Source organism: Akebia trifoliata, chromosome 2 (assembly GCF_017979445.1).
Source record: "Akebia trifoliata isolate Shusen 1 chromosome 2, ASM1797944v1, whole genome shotgun sequence".
NCBI classification, from domain to species: Eukaryota; Viridiplantae; Streptophyta; class Magnoliopsida; order Ranunculales; family Lardizabalaceae; genus Akebia; species Akebia trifoliata.
In genome coordinates this window covers 17,250,105-17,270,292 of record NC_141376.1, presented here as the reverse complement: position 1 = coordinate 17,270,292, position 20,188 = coordinate 17,250,105, and the positions used below count along the sequence as shown (strand labels likewise).

At 31.3% G+C, this 20,188-nt stretch overlaps 1 long non-coding RNA gene across 3 annotated transcripts; it reads left to right on the top strand.

Annotated features, from left to right (window-relative positions):
• The first annotated feature begins 722 nt into the window (after window positions 1-722).
• LOC147409826 (uncharacterized) lies at window positions 723-19,902 on the top strand. 3 transcript variants are annotated; one of them, XR_015175411.1, is made up of 6 exons: window positions 723-916; window positions 1,445-1,552; window positions 3,096-3,193; window positions 5,831-5,901; window positions 6,480-6,605; window positions 19,543-19,902. It is a non-coding gene; the product is annotated as an uncharacterized LOC147409826 (long non-coding RNA). The 3 variants fall into 3 exon arrangements; XR_015175412.1 differs by lacking the exon at window positions 19,543-19,902 and adding an exon at window positions 6,886-7,335; XR_015175410.1 differs by lacking the exon at window positions 19,543-19,902 and adding an exon at window positions 6,911-7,311 and having other exon boundaries at window positions 724-916.
• Window positions 19,903-20,188: the final 286 nt, after the last annotated feature.

The window sequence follows — 20,188 nt, the reverse complement described above, 5'->3', positions numbered from 1 at the left end:
TTCTAACCTCATCAAAAGTGATTTACAAAAAATGTCTGGCACAATACTAGGCAAACTTTAGGGCTGTCGAACCGCTTCCATATATATATATATATATAAAGATATATGGGGGTGGGGGCGGTTCAAGGGACATATGTAAAAACAATGATTTTTCAAAATATAGGTTAGAGGTTTTGGATTGAGCTGATTTTTTGCGAAGATGGTCACTATGATGAGAAGATCATCCTCACAAAAAATCAGTTCAATTTGAAACTTCTAAATCCATCAAAAGTGATTTACAAATTATTGATAAAAATTGACAAAATATCGACGGTCCACATTCTAAATCACTTTTAATGGGGTTAGAAGTTTCAGATTAGACTGATTTTTTTTTTTTTCGGATGATCTCTCCATCATAGAGATCATCCTCACGAAAAAGCAGCCAAATCCGAAACTTCTAACCCATATTTTGAAAATTTATTATTTTATTTATTTTTAAAATTCATAGAATTTCGTCCCCTGCAACCCTGAAGCATCAGATCATGGTTTTGCATGCCAAGAGATGAGCCCAACGACCATTACTAACTTAGTAAGCCTAGAGGACTCTTAATTTTAAAGGTTAATTAATTAAAAATTTGATTGAACAATCGTTGAAAAACGAGATGAGTCATGAGTCACCCGAGTCATAGCCGTTGAGACTCAGAACAGGGAGTTACAGTATATAAAGAAGTTATGGGGATCCACCTAAACCCTAGCGTACAGTCTAACCTAATTTCCTTGAAAACCATTAATCTCTTCTTCAATATTCTCATATCACCCACAAACCCTAACCGATATCTTGTTCTTTGTCGATTGCTTTTGGTTACCAAGTTATCTAGAAAATTAAAATTTTCAGTCTCCATTAAGGCTTGGGCGAGGATCGAGTGCTTTTTCGGTGGTGAGCCATTTTTTCGCTCTGATCTATTATCTTTTAATGTGATTGAAAATCTGGTTGTTGTTGTTTTTTTTAATCGAAAGCTTCTTTCACTGTTTTCAGTCTAGATGGGTTTGTTTTATTAAAGTATTTTTTAATTCCTGTGCTACCAATGAATCTGAACCTGATTTAGCCTATCAAGTGTTCAAATTCGGTTGAAAAAGTAGAACTTTGATCATTAAAATATATTTTAACTATCTCCTTTTATTATTTTAAATTAATGTTTGGAAACAAACGCAGTGTTAAATTAAAATTATCTTTTGATGGTAATGGTATACAGTGTCGTTAATTTTCTTTATTTTTATATTTTAAAAAAAAGAGAAAAAAAATAAATTATATATGGATATATCTTTCGAAAATTCATTTTAATAATGCTTAGGCTCTCTAGTTTTTTGGATCATGACCTTAGACACCAGTTTTTAAATTTTTTTCCTTTCTTATTTACTTTTTCATTGATGTAATTGTGATATTTGTTAAATGTTGTGTTTATAGGGCAGTTGAAGGATCTTTATAAAAGCCTTCAAGATGATAAAGTTTAATTGGATGAGTTGCACTGGAACCATGAGGTCATTGGTCCGATCCCAACTTAGCAAATCAAACGTAAGCATTTATAATTCCTTTCATTCAATTTAAGTTGTTTGTATGGTTTTGCTGGTGTGGTGGATGTGTTCTGAAACATTGTTGTATGTGCTTCTTTGTGGCAGAAACTTCTTTTGTCGACAACATTGTGTCAATTTTTTGTAATTGTAGTTTAAAGCTTTTACAATGATTAATAAAAAAAAATTACATAAAACGTTTCCATTTAATCTATATATTCTATTTATTAATTGTAAAGAAGATTAATTTTAGTTGTTTGAAAACTTGAAATTGAAATAAAGTTAACTCATATCTTACTAAAATAACTTATCATGTTGATAGGGAGCCTAGCATTTTCCAAGGAAGTATGTATATCTGTAATTTTTAATAAATATAAGTCAGTCCAACCATAGTCAACTTTTCCAATTTGAATTTTTTATATTTAATCATCTGTTCAGTTTTTCAGGTATTGGATGAAATTTAAATTGCTTAGTGTTCTAATGTCTTGGTTAATCGTTATCGTTAAAAAATAACAGTCAATTCATTTGGACGATTAAAATTATCTTGTTTGCTTTGATATTTATGTAAGCTTTCAAACAGTTTCATATCCAGTGATGAAATCTTGAATTCATTTAATTCTATCTAAAACTATATTTTCTGTTATAAATATAGGGAAGTGGGTGTTATTTCTATATTATTTTCAAGAAATTGGTATGCATATAAGATTAAAAGTTTATTTACAATTAATTTAAGAATTTTTTAAAATAAATTTCAAATAAATAACCTAACTTTACAACAGTGGGCATTTAATATATCTTGAAGGTATTTTGAATCAATATTGCTCACCCCTCTCGTTATAAAGTATAGATAAATGTATCTAAACCAATTTCAAGCAAACTTTTTCTTTTCGTTTTTGCCCACCCATAACAAAATTTATAATGTGTCATGTCATTTAAGGCACTTATAATTTAAGAAATTAATTAATGTTGATTTACATCAACAATATCACCCTTCTTTTAATAAGTAAGCATGATGTACAACATTATTGGGATAATTATTTGTAAATTCATCTAAGATTGCTGCATCAAGCGCATGAACCCACTTTTGAGGGTCAATGAATGACAATCATTAGGAGAATAAATTTTCTTTATTCTTTGACATCAAAAAGCTTGTTGGATTAATGTCTTGTGAAATATTTTCTTGGTCCTCCAATTGTACTGAGATATTTTTAGTGGACCTATATATAAGTATTCGACTTGATTAGTGACATCTTAAGAGGACCGACCCATGTATAAATATCTCACCACTGTTTTCTAATTGATGACTTACCCTATGAAATTTATCTTTGTGGGAAGACTAAACAAAAATGATCTATGAGCCCTCATTTTCATCCTAAAGCTAAAAACTTTTGATTTTTCGTAAAAAATTCTCTCATCTTCAAGTTGTTTACACGTTCCAATATACATGAGAAACAAGCATGTCTTGCATTAGTGGTGTCATGTATCAAGTTGTGTTTCATGCTTAGTTGATAAAATTTGTTGCTTCTTTTGTCATTTGCTACTTGCAGTTACCTTCACCACCACTGGAGAGTGCTCTAAATAAACACTCCCTAGAGGTTCACCTGCTTCATATGCTGGCCAACCTAGCAAAAGATCTTCATTACTGGTAATTATTTTACTATTGTATTTTCCAATAATCCATCCGAGCTTGTGTAGTGTATAGTGATATTATTTGTATTGAACTTGGGATCAGTGGGAACTTTTCTAAAGAGAAGTAATTCCTGAAACAACATTCCATGGTTAAACCTTTTTTTATATACCAAAATTGGTGCTATTTGGACTTTAAGTTTCTCTTCTGAAACCCAGATTTGAATAGGTTAAAATAAACCAGCTAAAGATCAAGGGATGAAATGAGGACCTTAATTTCCTTTTCCAAATTAAGTTCAATCTAAATTAAGTTGTTAAATGGTCTTTTGATGGTGCACAATGCTAATTTTATTTTTCAAAACAATAAATTATATATGGACATCAGTTACAATTTTTTTTTCTGTCTTATTTACTTCTTCACTGTTGAAATTATGATCATATTAAGCCTGTAGCTCAATTGAAGGATTCCCAAAATTTTGGGAATAAAAGCTTTAGAGATGATAGAGCTTATTGGATAATCTGCACTGTGACCATGATGTAATATAGGCATAGTCACAAAAATCGGTGATTTTTTGAAAAAGTTGCGTTTAAAACATGAGTTGCACCCCTAACAATTAAAACATAAAAAAAACACGACTTTTTCGTGTTTGTCCCCTTTTTTTTCTAGGGACAATTTTAAACATTTTCTTTCTCTTAAATGTGGGATTTGATGCATAATAGAATTTGGTAATTCATAAATGTAGAAATATGGGGTTTTTATGATAATAATAACTTGATTTTATGATTTTGCATTAGATATATATTTTTTCATAACTTTTAATATATTTTCATCAGTTTCCCCCTTTTAAATGTTTTTTTGAAGTTTTCCCTTGTTGATTTAAACTCGTACTTCGACTTTACAGGGGCAAAGTTACATAGGGGTGAGTGGGTGCTATAGCCCCTACTAGACTTTAATTTTTTTTATATGGTTGGGTCCTACAAATCTACATAACATTTTTTTTTTATCTAGTCTATATGATAAAATACAACTGTGGCCAACTCTCTTTGTCTTTCTCTCTCTCCATCACCTCATAAGTCATAATGATGTAGGGTAGAACACACAAACCTAGAGTTTATTTTAAAAATCCGGTTCTGGAGTGAAATCCCAAGAATTAGGAGTAATGAAGAATCTCTATGTCGAGCAAAACATACTAGAAACTTCAATGTCGGGTTCTTACGCTCAAAATAAATAAAGAAAAAGGAAGTCTCTTTTTTTTTTTCTTTTATTAATCAATATTCAAAAAGTTAACTCACTGTTCAATTTATTTATTGGAGCTCTTTATATAGATAAGTCCTTCATAATAGCTTAGAAACATTCTAAAATACTAAAATGGAACTTCCTAATATATTTATAACATATTACTAACCTTCTAATTCTATTAGAGCTCAAATTGGATATCTAAAAGGACTTCTAATTATGACCTAAAGAATATATATAAAAGAATAAAAACATAAAATAAATTAAAAACTAAATAGGAAAAGAAACTTTCTAAAATTGAAACTAAGTAGGACAAGTTAAATGATTTAAAAAATAGAAACTCAATAAAAGAAAGAGTCCTAAGAGAAGTTAGACTAGGTCTTGTGAGCTGATCAAAGATTAGATCAAGTTGACTCAATTAGTCAGATTGAGTTGACTCTGTTTGACTGATTTCACTCGGTCAAGGTGTTTGATTTTTTTTTCTTTAGCGTGCCTTAACTCTATCACAAGCAAAGATAAGTGTCGTAAGCCTATCTACATCACATAACTATCTCCATCTCTCTCTTCTCTTGTTCTCATCTCTCTCTCCCTCTTACACACACACACACACACACTCTCTCTCTCTCTCTCACAGCCTGTCTCCCCCCTCACCATCTCCCTTTCTCACAGCTTACGAACTTACCCTCTCCGTCGGATTGTTGTGGCAGCTAGCTTCAACTTCAATCATTTTTTCTGTGTATCTATAAATTTATTTTTTGTGGCAACAAAAATTAGATGTGGCAATAAAAATTCTAAAAAAAATATATGCGTCAAGTGGATTATAGAATAAGAAAATTGTTTGTTTGTATCTCTTAATTCATTTGTTTGTATAATGAATTGTTCATATCCTTGGAGATGATCCTTACAAATTTTAATTATTCGTACAAATAGGAGTACAAAAGGGGAGTAAAAACAATTATTTCTTTCACCATTACAGCCATATATGATTATTTTGATATAATATTTTAAAAAATGACCACCATTTTAAATTAGTAAAAAAAGACATGTTAGAGTTATTATTGTATTCGAAATCTATGAGTAAAAACCCAATTAAGGTGGCATCCAACTAACAGTAACATGATGGATCTCCACCTATAAAATCTTACTCTTAATTCCTCTTTCAACCTGACATGCTTTGGCCCCCGGACAGAACACAATTATAAAGAAATCTATTGTTCCTATTTTGTAGCATTAACATCATCTATGCACCAATCCCTCGTTGCATGAGTTTTAAGCATGCTGAATAGTATTAATGACATTGGAACCAGTTATTTAAAAGCCATGTGCGCATGATCTGCAAGTTGTTTTACCATGTATCTATAGAATGTTACTCACTATATATGTATTATGTTTATCTGTTTATCTGTTTATTGTTTGCAGGCAATGCTCAACAGGTTATCGAGATTGATAAGCTGAGGAAGGAGAATGAAGTTCTGAGAAAAATGATACAGGTAATTATACCTCCCTTACATCCTTCTTTTAGAGAACTAATATTGCCACAAAAACCTTTTCCTATAACCAATGGAATTACATATCACAAGTCATATAAATATATATAGGAAAAAAAGGGATACATAGATAAAGGGCAAAGAGAAGAAAAATAAGAAGAGAGCAGATGTTACAGTAATTAATCTAACCATAACAAACATCATATTTTCCCTCATCACTTTCATGACCAGTCTCTTAAGAATTTTTCTCACACATGGAGGAAAAGGAAGAAGAGTTTTTCTGACTCTTGGATTTTCATATTTCAAATTAGGAAACAAAGTTCCCCAGACGAATGGTTGATGAATGACTTCTTTTTTATAATCCTTTTTTTACATAGATGATGAATGTCAAATGATCTATCAACATATTTTGTTTTCCTACATCTTTTATGTATTGAGCGTCTTTAACTCCCTTTTTTTTTTTTTTTATATTATAAATGAAATCTAGTAGAAAACTAATTTGATCTTCTTTTGTCATTATAAATGTTAATGGAGCATAAAAAACACAATTATTGAAATTATTGGCCAACCATTGTTTGCAGTGATGAGCCGAAGTTGGCATCGAAAGAAATTAGGATTATCAGTCGATCATCATCAACAGATATCACCACCAGTGACCAAAAATCCTGAGGTCATATGTCCTATCCCAACTTCTTTGCAAATAGAAGGTCAGCAGTTACTATTCCTTTCATTAAATTTCTGTTTATTTGTTGTACATGTTTTTTACCTCTAGTTATCTCATGCATGATAAAACTCATTTTTCTATCAATAATTATATTAACTTTGTTGTTTTTTCCAAAAAATTCTTTCGTCAACCTTGTCAAAGATCGTATGTTGTCCATACTCTTTTTCAAAGCAAAGTTTCTTCTCTTTTGAGATTCTTTTTATTTCAATCATTTTCTTAATTTATTCAACTTTTAATATCTCCTCTGTAACTTGAAGAAATAGTTTTCCTGTGAGTTTCTGGTTTCAGGTTTAATAGAAGGAAAGATTCTGACCAATAGGGTTGAAGATCAAGCTATTGGGTTTCTTTACTGAGAAGAAATCAAGTTTCTGGATTCTAGGAACCCTGAAGTTTGGGCCTTTGAAGCTATTTTGTTTGTTATCTTCAATTAAAGATTCTTGTTGTACATGTTTAGAGGAATTTTTTTTTCATTATCTGTAAAATATTGCGTTTCAAGTACGAACCCTCTTGCTTTAGTGTGTTTTTTTATATTATGGCTGTAATGACGTGAACAGCCACATATTGGTCAGAATGGGGCTCTCATTCAACTGAAAGAGACTTTCAATAAGGAAAATTGAGCCACATAAATATCAAACCTGTGTTTTGGCTCATTTTACAAGCCTCGTCGGGGGAGAACTACATACATATATATTGGTCAGAATTATAAAAGCATTATAACTCTGTCAAGTTATTTGTAGTATTCTCAAATAATTTGCCACCTTGAGGAGCCTCTAGGCCCTCCTCATTTATTTATGATTTACCATTAATTCTATTATTTCCTCCAGCAAAGAATGTGGATGTTGGTCTCTGCCACTTTAAACCCTCACTCCTCTACGGTCGTTGTGACCTTAATTTGGGTCCATGATTAAATCCACCTTCATATGAGGAATAATCATCAAATACTGCAACGTTTGTAGTTTATTACTAAACTTCCCAAAGGACCGACCAAGAATGATAGAATCCAGTGAGAAAATTGTTGGCTGTGTCTTGTATTGTTGGAGATCAATACCAGATGCCAAGATCGAAATTTACATCTATTTCATCTTCAATTTGTTTTTGGGTTCTTCTGTTTCAAAGATTTGAATTGGACTTAAAAATCATCCAAAACCAAGATAACTAACAAGATGTGAAATGGGATTATTGGATCCGCTTAAACCCCTAAACCCAATACTTAAACTTTGTTCACATCCATCCCCCCAATCAAGAAGGTGTGCACTTGTAATATTTCAAAAATAACAAACACCATCATTGTTCTTATCTTTGATACAGTTGCCACCATCCAATTTTATGGAACTCTGATGACAATCACCACCACTATAGAATCTTTTGCTATCACAAGTGAAATAAGAGAACATTATTTGAAGAAACTAATATTTTGTTAATTGATAGTCTTATTAATAAAATAACACCTTTCATTATGTTGAAGTTGAACCACTAATTCAAATAGTAAAATTTTCTAAATATTTGCAAGATTTTATAGTTTCTGAATTTCACTAATCATACTATACTTAACGATGACCTTCTAAGATAAATTCGAAGCCAAATGCTTTAGTGAATACATTTTTTTTTTAAATATTTATGTGGGAAGATTTGAGGCATGGGAGGCCAGTGTTTACCCTCTTTCCTTGGTGTACACAATATATAATTTGTATATATCTTTTTACCAAAAACAAAAAGATTTCTTTAATGTGTGCCCTAATGGCACATATTAATTAGAAGCATTTAAAACACCTTGAAAATAACCATTTGAGGGTATTGTAAGGAGTTTTTTTAGCACATTTTAAACTACATTTTGGAGGTGTATTTAATATATCTTAATGCGTGCCCTTAGGGCACAAATTACATCACCCAATTATAAAAACTGAAACTCTAAAGGTATATTTTGGCTCTCGAAAATGCTTATTTTTCCTGCTAACATGCCCAACAACTTTTACTCATTGTCATTGTTGTAATATTCAATTATTAAATTTTAATTAATATTATAATAATCACTTTGATTTATAGCATGGAATATATGCTTGTTTGAAATTAATGCGGGCATTTAGCCTTTTAACACATTCTTTTGGTCATGTTGTTATAGCTAATCTTTCCTTGCTTTTGAAGATCCATCGGAGATTAAGTAATCCCGAATCAACTTGTATCACTCATGAGCCTCATAAGATGGCAAAATTTAGATGAACACTTTCCATGCTAAGTAAGCAAAGTTTCATGTCCGCATCACCTTGTGGCATCCAAAAACTTGATTCCATGCCATAGGGTTGTAGAGGACAAAATTCTAAGAACTTAAAACTATACATATATCAATTAGTAATCACCATTCAATTTTAATTTTAAATTTGAGAATTTGGTTGCCTTCCATTTTCAACCACCCAGGATCAAGGGCAAAAAAGTTATTTTGTTTTTTGAATGCTAGGCTTGAGAAATTTACCAAAATGGAGCACTATACATCTTATTTACCAAAATGGTAATTTACCATTTTGGTAAATATTTTATTTTACTAAAATGATAACCATATTAATTCCATATTTTTACTATTGAAAATATCCTTTATGTTATAAGGAACTTTCTGACATTGTGTAAAATACATTATAATCTCATGTCAGAAGGCTTCTTCTAACAATGTATAAAATACATTCTGATATCATGTCAGAAGGATATTTACAACAAAAAAATGTATTTTTGATAACAAAGATAAGGAAATTATTGATTTTACCGTTTTGGTAAAAATAAAATATTTTTGAAAATGGTAAATTGTCATTTTGGTAAATAAGATGTATAGTTATCTGTTTTGGTAAATAATCGATATGTTGTGTATGTTTGGTTAATTTGCCAAAATAAAATCTATAAGGTTATGTTGGATTTCCAATTTGGTAATGCATGTAGGCTGAATGACCCTTTGTAATATCTTACTAACTACTAAGTTAGTTGGACTTGTTATATATTTCTACATTCAATACATAATTCCATAAACACATAAAATCTAGGATCTTGAATCTATCATATATCTCAAGGTTTATTCAATATAGTCATGCTCATAATATTCAAGAATTTAAAAAGTGTACTTTGCGACATTATAATTTGATAATCGAAATCTGTAACTTGTTACGCAAGCAAACGATTCCTCTTTGATTTTTTAATACCAGACTCACATTTTCCTCTTTACTCTATCGTTTGGATCGACCTTAGTTTTCCATTCTTGATGGATTTCAATCTTAAAAGCCATACAGAGAGTCACCACATTTTTTGTACTTTAATTTTTATTATGGTTAATTATTGATTGTTGATACGCTTAATAGGAGAGTCAATTCATTCTTATATAGAGAAGAGTAGAGGGCCTAGAGTTTCTCTTTTCATAGGATTCCTTACCATCAAGGTTTCTTTTTTAAACCTAATGAGGATTCTATAAAAAATCCAACGATTTGTGGGTTTCCTTATTATTGATAAACTCTTAAATTAGAATCTAATTTGATTAAAACATTAAAACATGTAGGTCGATCGGTTCACTCATAAAGTGAGTCTATATTTTTCCACTTAATCCATCGTGTTGATTGTGATCATAGTGTAATTTTAAAAACTGTAATTTTAGAAATAACTCATTTTGTTGGATTTTAATAAAATAATTTTATAAGTGTACACGAATTTTCTCAAAAAGTCAATAATACACATGGTTGGACACTTTCATACTACATTTTAATCAAACCATTAATTTGAGTCATAGTGGTTGTATGTTCTCATTGCCATACTTCATTTCATGTACCACACCATTAATAATCCATTTTATTGTAGGTCTTATTGCCCATTTAATTTGTCTTGTCAAGACATTTCTTACTGAAAGCGTCCTCAATCCGCGGGATGTGCGGATCCGCTTTTGATTTTCGAGGTTTGGGAGTCGCCACCTAGTTATTACGGTCTAGGAATCGAACATCGACTCTAAACAGATAATGAAAACTACTAATCTACTAAAAATAATACTGAATCTGAGGATCACATTACGGGGTTGGAAGGTGTTAGGCACCAACCCCGCCCGACAAACGCCTGTCTTTACTAATTTTCAAAAATGATTACATTGCACAATAGACAAAAAAAATAACAAATAATAATAAAAAATAAAAAGAAAATTACCTCGCGGATTACAACGATTCCCTCAGTACTAGTAGAGAGTATCCACGTATGTATTTCCTTGCTATTTGCCCGTCACCGGATCTGATTTCTGATCTCCGAGTTCAGGTATCTTCTTTTTAGATTTATGAGTTGTTTAATTTTTTTTTTATGGATTTCAATGTATTTTAGAAGGGTTTTTGGGTGTTTTTTGGACTAAAGTGAGGATATGGATGTTAGGTAAGGAGTTAGTACTTGAAAATTAAGGTTTTGGGAAGGTTGGGGAGACTCCTTGACCTATTTTTTCTAGGATTTTTTCTTGGATGCAAAAATAGGTTGTAGAGACCTTTATTTATAGATTTTTTTAGGTGCTTTTTAGATAGAGTTAGTGTTTAATTAGAATTACATTAGATAGTTTTAGAGTTGATTAGAATTATATTAGATAGTTTTAGAGTTTAATTAGAATTATTTTAGATAGAATTAGAATTTAATTAGAATTCTATTAGGTAGTTTTAGAGTTTAATTAGAATTCTATTAGATAGTTTTAGAGTTTATTTAGAATTCTATTAGGGTTATATTAGATTAATTGATTGACTTAAGTATCACTTGATTGACTTAATTTTAGGATTTTGAATTAAGTCTTAATTGGTTGACTTGATTTTAGGATTTTGACTTAAGTCTCACTTAACTGATTGACTTTAATTTTAATTAGGATTTTACTTTACATTAATTAATGTTTTAATTATTAATTTTAAAATTTTAATTATTAAAATTGTAAAATTATCGTTTTGCTATCGGAGATAACTTTTTGTATTTTAAGTCGTTTTTCAATGTTCCATGATATTTTGGAATCGATTTTTCATAAGGAATTCAATAGGAATAATTGTTTGTCATTTATGAAATTTTTTATACAAAATGGTCGCGAACTTTATGAGAGGCATTTTCGTAATTCTGTCGAATTTTGTGAAAATTGGCGAAATTGTTTATTTGGTTTCAATTTGTTGTTTTACGTATTTGAAAGGGTTTTCCTAAGCGTAATGTAGACTCTTTTATCATAAAACTTCTTTTTGTCTGTAAGATGATGATTTATATGTTTTTGAAGTTATATTTTCCTAGCTTAGCGGAGTTTCTATAATTTTGTTAGTTTGAGATACCTTATCTGAATTTTTAAAACATATCTAGTAACAAATAAAGCATTAGAATAATCATCCATCATTGGGAACTGTTGCAATCAGGTTGACAAGTTGATTAATCAGGTGATTACAAAAATGGGGTGTCTACAAATACCCATTTTTGGCAGAGGGTTGAAGCGAACTAGATAGCAAATCTATTTTGGTAGATAGTGCGATATCCGAATGCCAAAGAGTTTGAATGAGAATTGAGTAGAATCTGAGCATAAAGAACATAAACTAAGCATAATCTGAGCATAAACTAAGCATAAAATGGGCATAAACTGAGTATAAATTGAGCATAACTGAGTATAATTCTGAGACAACCCTCGGCGGTCTGAGCATAATTCTAAGAAAACCCTCGGCAACATCTGAGCATAATTCTTAGAAAATCCTCGGCGGCATCTGAGTATAATTCCAAGAAAACCTTTGACGGCATTTGAGCATAATTCCGAGAAAACCCTTGACGGCATCTGGCTGAGTAAAACTGGGAAAGAAAGAATGAATTTTGGAGAGAATGATTGAAAATGAATCTGGAAAAATGTGATTGAATCTGGGAATGAACAGATTTGGGAAAAAATGATTAAAATGAATCTGGAAAAGAATAATTGAATCTGTGAATGAATAGATCTGAGAAAGAATGTTTGAAAATGAATCTGGAAAAGAATAATTGAATCTGGGAGTGAATAGATCTAGGAAAGGATGATTGAAAATGAATCTAGAAAAGAATTATTGAATTTGGGAAAGAAAGAATGTCCTATTTCCTATTCTAGGTGAAAGGATAATGAGTTAATCTCTAGGCATAATTAAATGTGAGATCAAAAACGCTTCTGTTTGAACCTTAAGGTTTTTCAAAATTTTATGAATTTTAACTTCTTTTTAACCTCAAAGGTTTTCAAAAAAATACTATCAAGAGGGTAACCTTAAATTAGGGGTTCCCATTATCTTTTGGGGTTGAAATTGACCAGGCTTCAGAACCAAAATGCCCCTAATTTGACAGGGAACATTGCATTGGGGATAATTGAACATAATTTGAAAACGAATGCCCCTAGTATAAAGGGGAAAACTATACTCTTTAGAAAAAAAAAAGTGCCCTTGTTATGAAATTTGAAATCGTTGATTACTACAAGTGCAATAAAGGTTTAATTTTTAATTTTGACTTTTTATATTGAAGATTTTGAGTCAGGCTCAAAGAAATTGGAACAAAATATTTCTTTCTAAAATTCATCATAGAATTTGTTCTTTCTCCCCGTCGGTTCGCTTAGGGACATGAAACTCTTCAGATCAATCACAGACGAGATACTTGTATCCATTGAGTCTATATTTGGTTCAAACTGGGTATTGAAACTTGATCATTTGGACTTCTGATGTTTAGGTTGAAAAAGTAGATTGATGATATTAAAATTTATTTTAACTATTGATTTGGTTTTCTAATAGTTCTTCACCTTCATTCAAAAATAAAATCTCATTTTTATTCGGATAAATCCTAGGTGATTGGAAACAAACACATTGTTAAATGGTCTTTTGATGGTACACAATGCTAATTTTATTTTTCAAAATAGTAAATTATATATGGACATCAGTTTCAAGTTTCTTTTCTGTCTTATTTACTTTTTCACTGTTGAAATTATGATCATATTGTACTTGTAGCTCAATTGAAGGATTCCCAAAATGTTGGGAATAAAAACTTTAGAGATGATAGAGCTTATTGGATAATCTGCACTGCAACCATGATGTAATATAGGCATAGTCCCAAAAATCGGTGATTTTTTGAAAAAGTTGTGTTTAAAACACAACTTGCACCCCTAACAATTAAAAGAGTAAAAAAAACACAACTTTTTCCTGTGTCACAAAAATCGCCTACTTTTTCTTGCTTTTTCTCCTTTTTCTTTTCTAGGGACAATTTCAAAACATTTTCTTTCTCTTAAATGTGGGATTTGATGCATAATAGACTTTGGTAATTCATAAATGTAGAAATATGGGGTTTTATGATAATGATTACTTGATGTTATGAATTTTCATTAGATATATTTTTTTTCATAACTTTTAATAAATTTTCATCATTTTTCCCCTTTTTAATGTTTTTTTTAAGTTTTCCCTTGCCGATTTAAACTCGTACTTCGACTTTATAGGGGCAAAGTTACATAGGGGTGAGTGGGTGCTATAGCCCCCATTAGACTTCAATTTTTTTTTTATATAGTTGGGTCCTACAAATCTAAATAACATTTTTTTATATGTAATCTATATGATAAAATACAACCGTGGCTAACTCTCTGTTTTTCTCTCTCTCCATCACCTCATAAGTCATAATGATGTAGGGTAGAACACACAAACCTAGAGTTTATTTTAAAATCCGGTTCTGGTGTGAAATCCCAAGAACTTGGAGTAATGAAGAGTCTCTATGTCGAGCTCGTACGCACAAAATAAATAAAGAAGAGGGAAGTATCTTTTCTTTTTATTTTTTATTTTTTTATTAATTAATCTTCAAAAAGCTAACTCACTGCTCAATTTGTTTATTGGAGCTCCATATATAGATTAGTCCTTCATAACAACTTAGAAACATTCTAAAATACTAAAACGTAACTTCCTAATCTATTTATAACATATTACTGACCTTCTAATCCTATTAGAAGCTCAATTTGGACATCTAAAAAGACTTCTAATAATGACCTAAAGAAAAAAAACAAATTTTAAAAAAGAATAGAAACATAAAATAAATTAAAAACTAAAGAGGAAAATAAACTTTTTAAAATTGAAATAGATACTAAGTAGGACAAATTAAATGATTTAAAAAATAGAAACTCAATAAAAGAAAGAGTCCTTAGAGAAGTTGGACTAGGTCTTGTGGGCTGATTAAAGATTAGATCAAGTTGACTCAATTAGTCATAGTTAATTGACTCTGTTTGACTGGTTTCACTCAGTCAAGGTTGTTGATTTTTTTTTCTTTGGCGTGCCTTAACTCGATCATAAGCATAGATAAGTGTCGTAAGCCTATCTACGTCACATAACCATCTCCATCTCTCTCTCCCTCCCTCTTGCACACACACACACATACACACACACAAACACTCTCTCTCTCTCTCTCTCTCTCTCTCACACACACACACATACACACAGCCTGTCTCCCCCCTCACCATCTGCCTTTATCACAGCTTACGAACTTACCCTCTCCGTCGGATTGTTGTCGTAGCTAGCTTCAACTTCAATCATTTTTTCTGTGTATTTATAAATTTCTTTTTTGTGGCAATAAAAATTCTAAAAAAAATAAAATGCTTCAAGTGGATTATAGAAAAAAAAAAAAACATGTTAAGAGTTATTATTGTATTCGAAATCTATGAGTAAAACCCAATTAAGGTGGCATCCAACTAACTGTAACATGATGGATCTCCGCCTATAAAACTTACTCTAAATACCTCTTTCAACCTGACATGCTTTGATTGGGACAGAGCACAATTATAAAGAAATTTATTGTTCCTATTTTGTAGCATTAACATCATCTATGCACCAATCCCTCGTTGCATGAGTTTTAAGCATGCTGAATTATTGTATTAATGACATTAGAACCAATTATTTAAAAGCCGGTGCTCATGATTTGCAAGTTGTTTTACCATGTATCTATACAATGCTACTCACTGTATATGTATTATGTTTATCTGTTTATCTGTTCATTTTATGCAGGCAATGCTCAACAAGTTATTGACTTAATACGAAAATAGGGTGTGAGCACCTCTATTTATAGATTTTTTTAGGGGTTGATTTTGATAGAGCTAGTGTTTAATTAGAGTTCTTTTAATTAGAGTTGTGTTTTAGTTAGACTTGTTTTAAGTAGAGTTGTGCTTTAATTAGAATTGTTTTAGGTGGAGTTGTATTTTAGTTAGAACTCTATTAGATTGAGTTATTATTTAATTAGAACTCTATTATGACTTTTGGTCTTATTTGATTGACTTTTAATATTTTGACTTTAGTCTTAATTGATTGACTTTTAATATCTTGACTTCAGTCTTGCTTAATTGACTTTAATTGTGACTTTAGTCTCACTTGATTGACTTTGATACCTTGACTTTAGTCTTGCTTGATTGGCATTAAATTTTTGGAGAACCCCCCTCTATTATGTCTTTAATTCTTTGGACCCCCAAGTGGAGGGGTCCTTAAAGAAATAACTCACGAACCCTCAACAATTTTGCCTGAGAACCCAATTGATCGATTTCTTTAGTTCAAAATTTTAAATTAATTTCATTAATATTTCACTTTAATTATTTAATATTTTATTTATTAATTTCGAAAATTTTAATTATGGAAATTGTGAAATTACCGTTTTACCCCCGGAGAAGACTTTTCACGTTTTAAGTCGGTTTTTAATGTTCTAGGATGTTTTAGAATCAATTTTTCGTAAGGAATTCAATGAAAATATTAGTTTGTGTCATTTATGAAATTTTTTGTGTGAAATGGTCATGAACTTAATGAGAGGCATTTTCGTAATTTTGTCAAATTCTGTTAAAATTGGCGAAATGATTTATTTGGTTTCGATTTGTTGTTTTATGTGTTCAAAAAGGTTTTTCTAATCGTAACGTAGGCTTTAGGGTTGTTTTGAGGTTAGGGGTATTTTGATAATTTGGTCATTTTTAGTGATTTTTATCGTAAAGCTTCTTTTTATCTGAAAGATGATGATTTCTACGTTTCTGGAGTCGTGTTTTCCTAGCGTAGCGTGGTTTCTAAGGTTTTTTCAGTTCGAGATACCTCATCCGGATTTCTGAAACATTTCTAGTAACAAAATAAAGCAATAGAAATAACATCCATCATTGGGAATCATTGTGATCGGGTTGACGAGTTGATTAATCAGGCGAGTGCAAAAAATGAGGTGTCTACACTAATATTGCCACAAAATTTTTTTCCTATAACCAATGGAATTACATATCACAAGTCAAATAAATATATAAGAAAAAAGGGAAACATAGATGAAGGGCAAAGAGAAGAAAAAGAAAAAGAGAGCAGATGTTACAGTAATTAATCTAACTGTAACAAACATCATATTTTCCCTCATCACTTTCATAACCAGTCTCTTTAGAACTCCAAGTGTTTTTCTCACACATGGAGGAAAAGGAAGAAGAGTTTTTCTGACTCTTGGATTTTTCATATTTCAAATTAGGAGTCAAAGTTCCCCCGACGAACGGTTGATGAACGACTTCTTTTTTATAATCCTTTTTTTATATAGATGATGAATGTCAAATGATCTATCGACATATTTTGTTTTTGTACATCTTTTATGTATTGAGGGTCTTTAACTCCTTTTTTTTTTTTTAATGAAATCTAGTAGAAAACTAATTTGATCTTCTTTTGTCATTATAAATGTTAATAGAGCATAAAAAAACACAATTATTGAAATTATTGGTCAACCATCTGAAAGCGCCCTCGATCCGCGGGGTGCGCGGATCCGCTTTTGACCCTTGAGGTTTGGGAGTCGCCACCTAGTTATTATGGTCTAGGAACCGATCAATGACTCTAAACGGATAAAAACTAATCTAAAACCAAAAAAACTGAATTCGGGGATCAAGTTACGGGGTTGGAAGGTGTTAGGCACCAACCCCGCCCAGCCAAAGCCGGTCTCTACTAAATTCCCAAGTAAATTACATTGCTAAAACCTAGATAAGAAAATAAATAAAAATAAAAGGTTTACCTTTCCGATGGCAAGGACTTGGTTCCCTCAGATCTGACAAAAAGAACTCCTTGTACCGTGCTCCCTTGCTTCGTTCTGCTTCCGGATTTGACTTCGGATCTCCGAGGCAAGGTATCTCCTTGTTTTTTGAATCTGAACTCTTCAAGTTTGTTGCGGATTTGGGGATGTTTTTAGAAGGCTTTTGGGTGTTTTCTAGACTAAAATTGAAGGAGGGATGTTAGCTAAGGAGTTGGGACTCCAAAACTAGGGTTTATGGGGGGCTAGGGGAGCTTCTAGACCTACTTCTCTTAGGATTTATCATTTGATACGAAAATAGGGTGTGAGCACCTCTATTTATAGATGTTTTTAAGGGTTGATTTGGATAGAGTTAGTGTTTAATTAAAGATCTTTTAATTAGAATTGTGTTTTAGTTAAAATTATTTTAGGTAGAATTGTGTTTTAATTAGAATTGTTTTAGGTAGAATTGTGTTTTAATTCAAATTATTTTAGGTAGAATTATTTTTTAGTTAGAACTCTATTAGATAGAGTTATTATTTAATTAGATCTCTATTATGACTTTTGGTCTTATTTGATTGACTTTTAATGTTTTGACTTTAGTCTTAATTGATTGACTTTTAATATCTTGACTTCAGTCTTGCTTAATTGACTTTAATTTTGACTTCAGTCTTACTTGATCGACTTTAATACCTTGACCTTAGTCTTGCTTGATTTACTTTGATTTTTGGAGAACCCTCTTCCATTATTTCTTTAATTCTTTGGACCCCCAAATGGAGGGGTCCTTAAAGAAATATCCCACGAACCCTCAACAATTTTGCCTGAGAGCCCGATTGATCGATTTTTTAGGTTCAAAATTTTAAATTAATTTCATTAATGTTTAAATTTAATTATTTAATGTTTTATTTATTAATTTCGAATTTTTTAATTATGAAAATTATGAAATTACCGTTTTGCCCCCGGAGAGGACTTTTCACGTTTTAAGTTGGTTTTTAATGTTCTAGGATGTTTTAGAATCGATTTTTCGTAAGGAATTCAATGAAAATATTGGTTTGTGTCATTTATGAAAATTTTTATGTGAAATGATTGTGAACTTTATGAGGGGCATTTTCGTAATTTTGTCAAATTCTGTTAAAATTGGTGAAATGATCTATTTGGTTTTAATTTGTTATTTTATGTGTTCGAGAGAGTTTTCCTAAGCGTAACGTAGGCTCTAGGGTTGTTTTGATGTCAGGGGTATTTTGGTATTTGATCAATTTTTAGTGATTTTTATCGTAAAGCTTCTTTTTGGTCTACAAGATGATGATTTCTATGTTTCTGGGGTTGTGTTTTCCTAGCGTAGCGTGGTTTCTAAGGTTTTGTCAGTTCGAGATACCTCATCCGGATTTCTGAAACACATCTGGTAACAAAATAAAGCAACGGAATACACATCCATCATTGGGAATCCTTGCGATTGGGTTGACAAGTTGATTAATCAGGCGGATGCTAAAATAGGGTGTCTACACTATTGTTTGCAGTGACAAGCCGAAGTTGGCATCGAAGGAAATTAGGATTATCAATCGATCATCATTAACACATAGCGCCACCAGTGACCAAAAATCCTGAGGTCATATGTTCGATCCCAACTTCTTTGCAAGTAAGGTCAGCAATTACTATTCCTTTCATTCAATTTCTGTTTATTTGTGGGACCTGTTTTTTACCTCTAGTTATCTTATGCATGATAAAACTCATTTTTCTATCAATAATTATAATAACTTTGATGCTTTTTCCCAAAAATTCTTTCGTCAACCTTGTCAAAAATCGTATCTTGTTCATACTCTTTTTCAAAGCAAGGTTTCTTCTCTTTTGAGATTCTTTTTATTTCAATCATTTTCTTAATTTATTCAACTTTTAATATCTCCTCTGTAACTTATAGAAATAGTTTTCCTGTGAGTTTCTGGTTTCAGGTTTAATAGAAGGAAAGATTCTGACCAATAGGGTTGAAGATCAAGCTATTGGGTTTCTTTACCGAGAAGAAATCGAGTTTCTGGATTCTAAGAACCCTGAAGTTTGAGCCTTTGAAGCTATTTTGTTTGTTATCTTCGATTCTGATTCTTGTTGTCCATGTTTAGAGGAATTTTTTCTTTCATTATCTGTAAAATATTGCGTTTCAAGTACGAAACCCTCTTGCTTTAGTGTGTTTTTTTTTATTATTATGGCTGTAATGACGTGATCCTACCTGTTCTGCTCTACAATTAAAAAAAGAGGGTGTAAATTGAAAGTCTGTAGGATTCTGATTCTATGTTCTTGAATGGGCAAATGAACAACGACATATTGGTCAGAATCACTACAACAAATATGACAATTAGGAACGGTTTCTAATCGTTCCTAAGCCAGTATGAAACGGTTTGCAGTCCGTCTCTAATCGAGGCGTCGTTAATGAGTTTAAACGGCTGTAAGCCTCCAGCCGTTCTATATTTCAGGATTTGGAACGGTTAAGAACCGTTCCAGATATCAGAATTTGGAACGGCTTAGACGCGTTCCAAATCTATAAGCACCGGCACAATAATAACACATTAGACATCGATTTAAAATCCGATGTCTATAAGACTG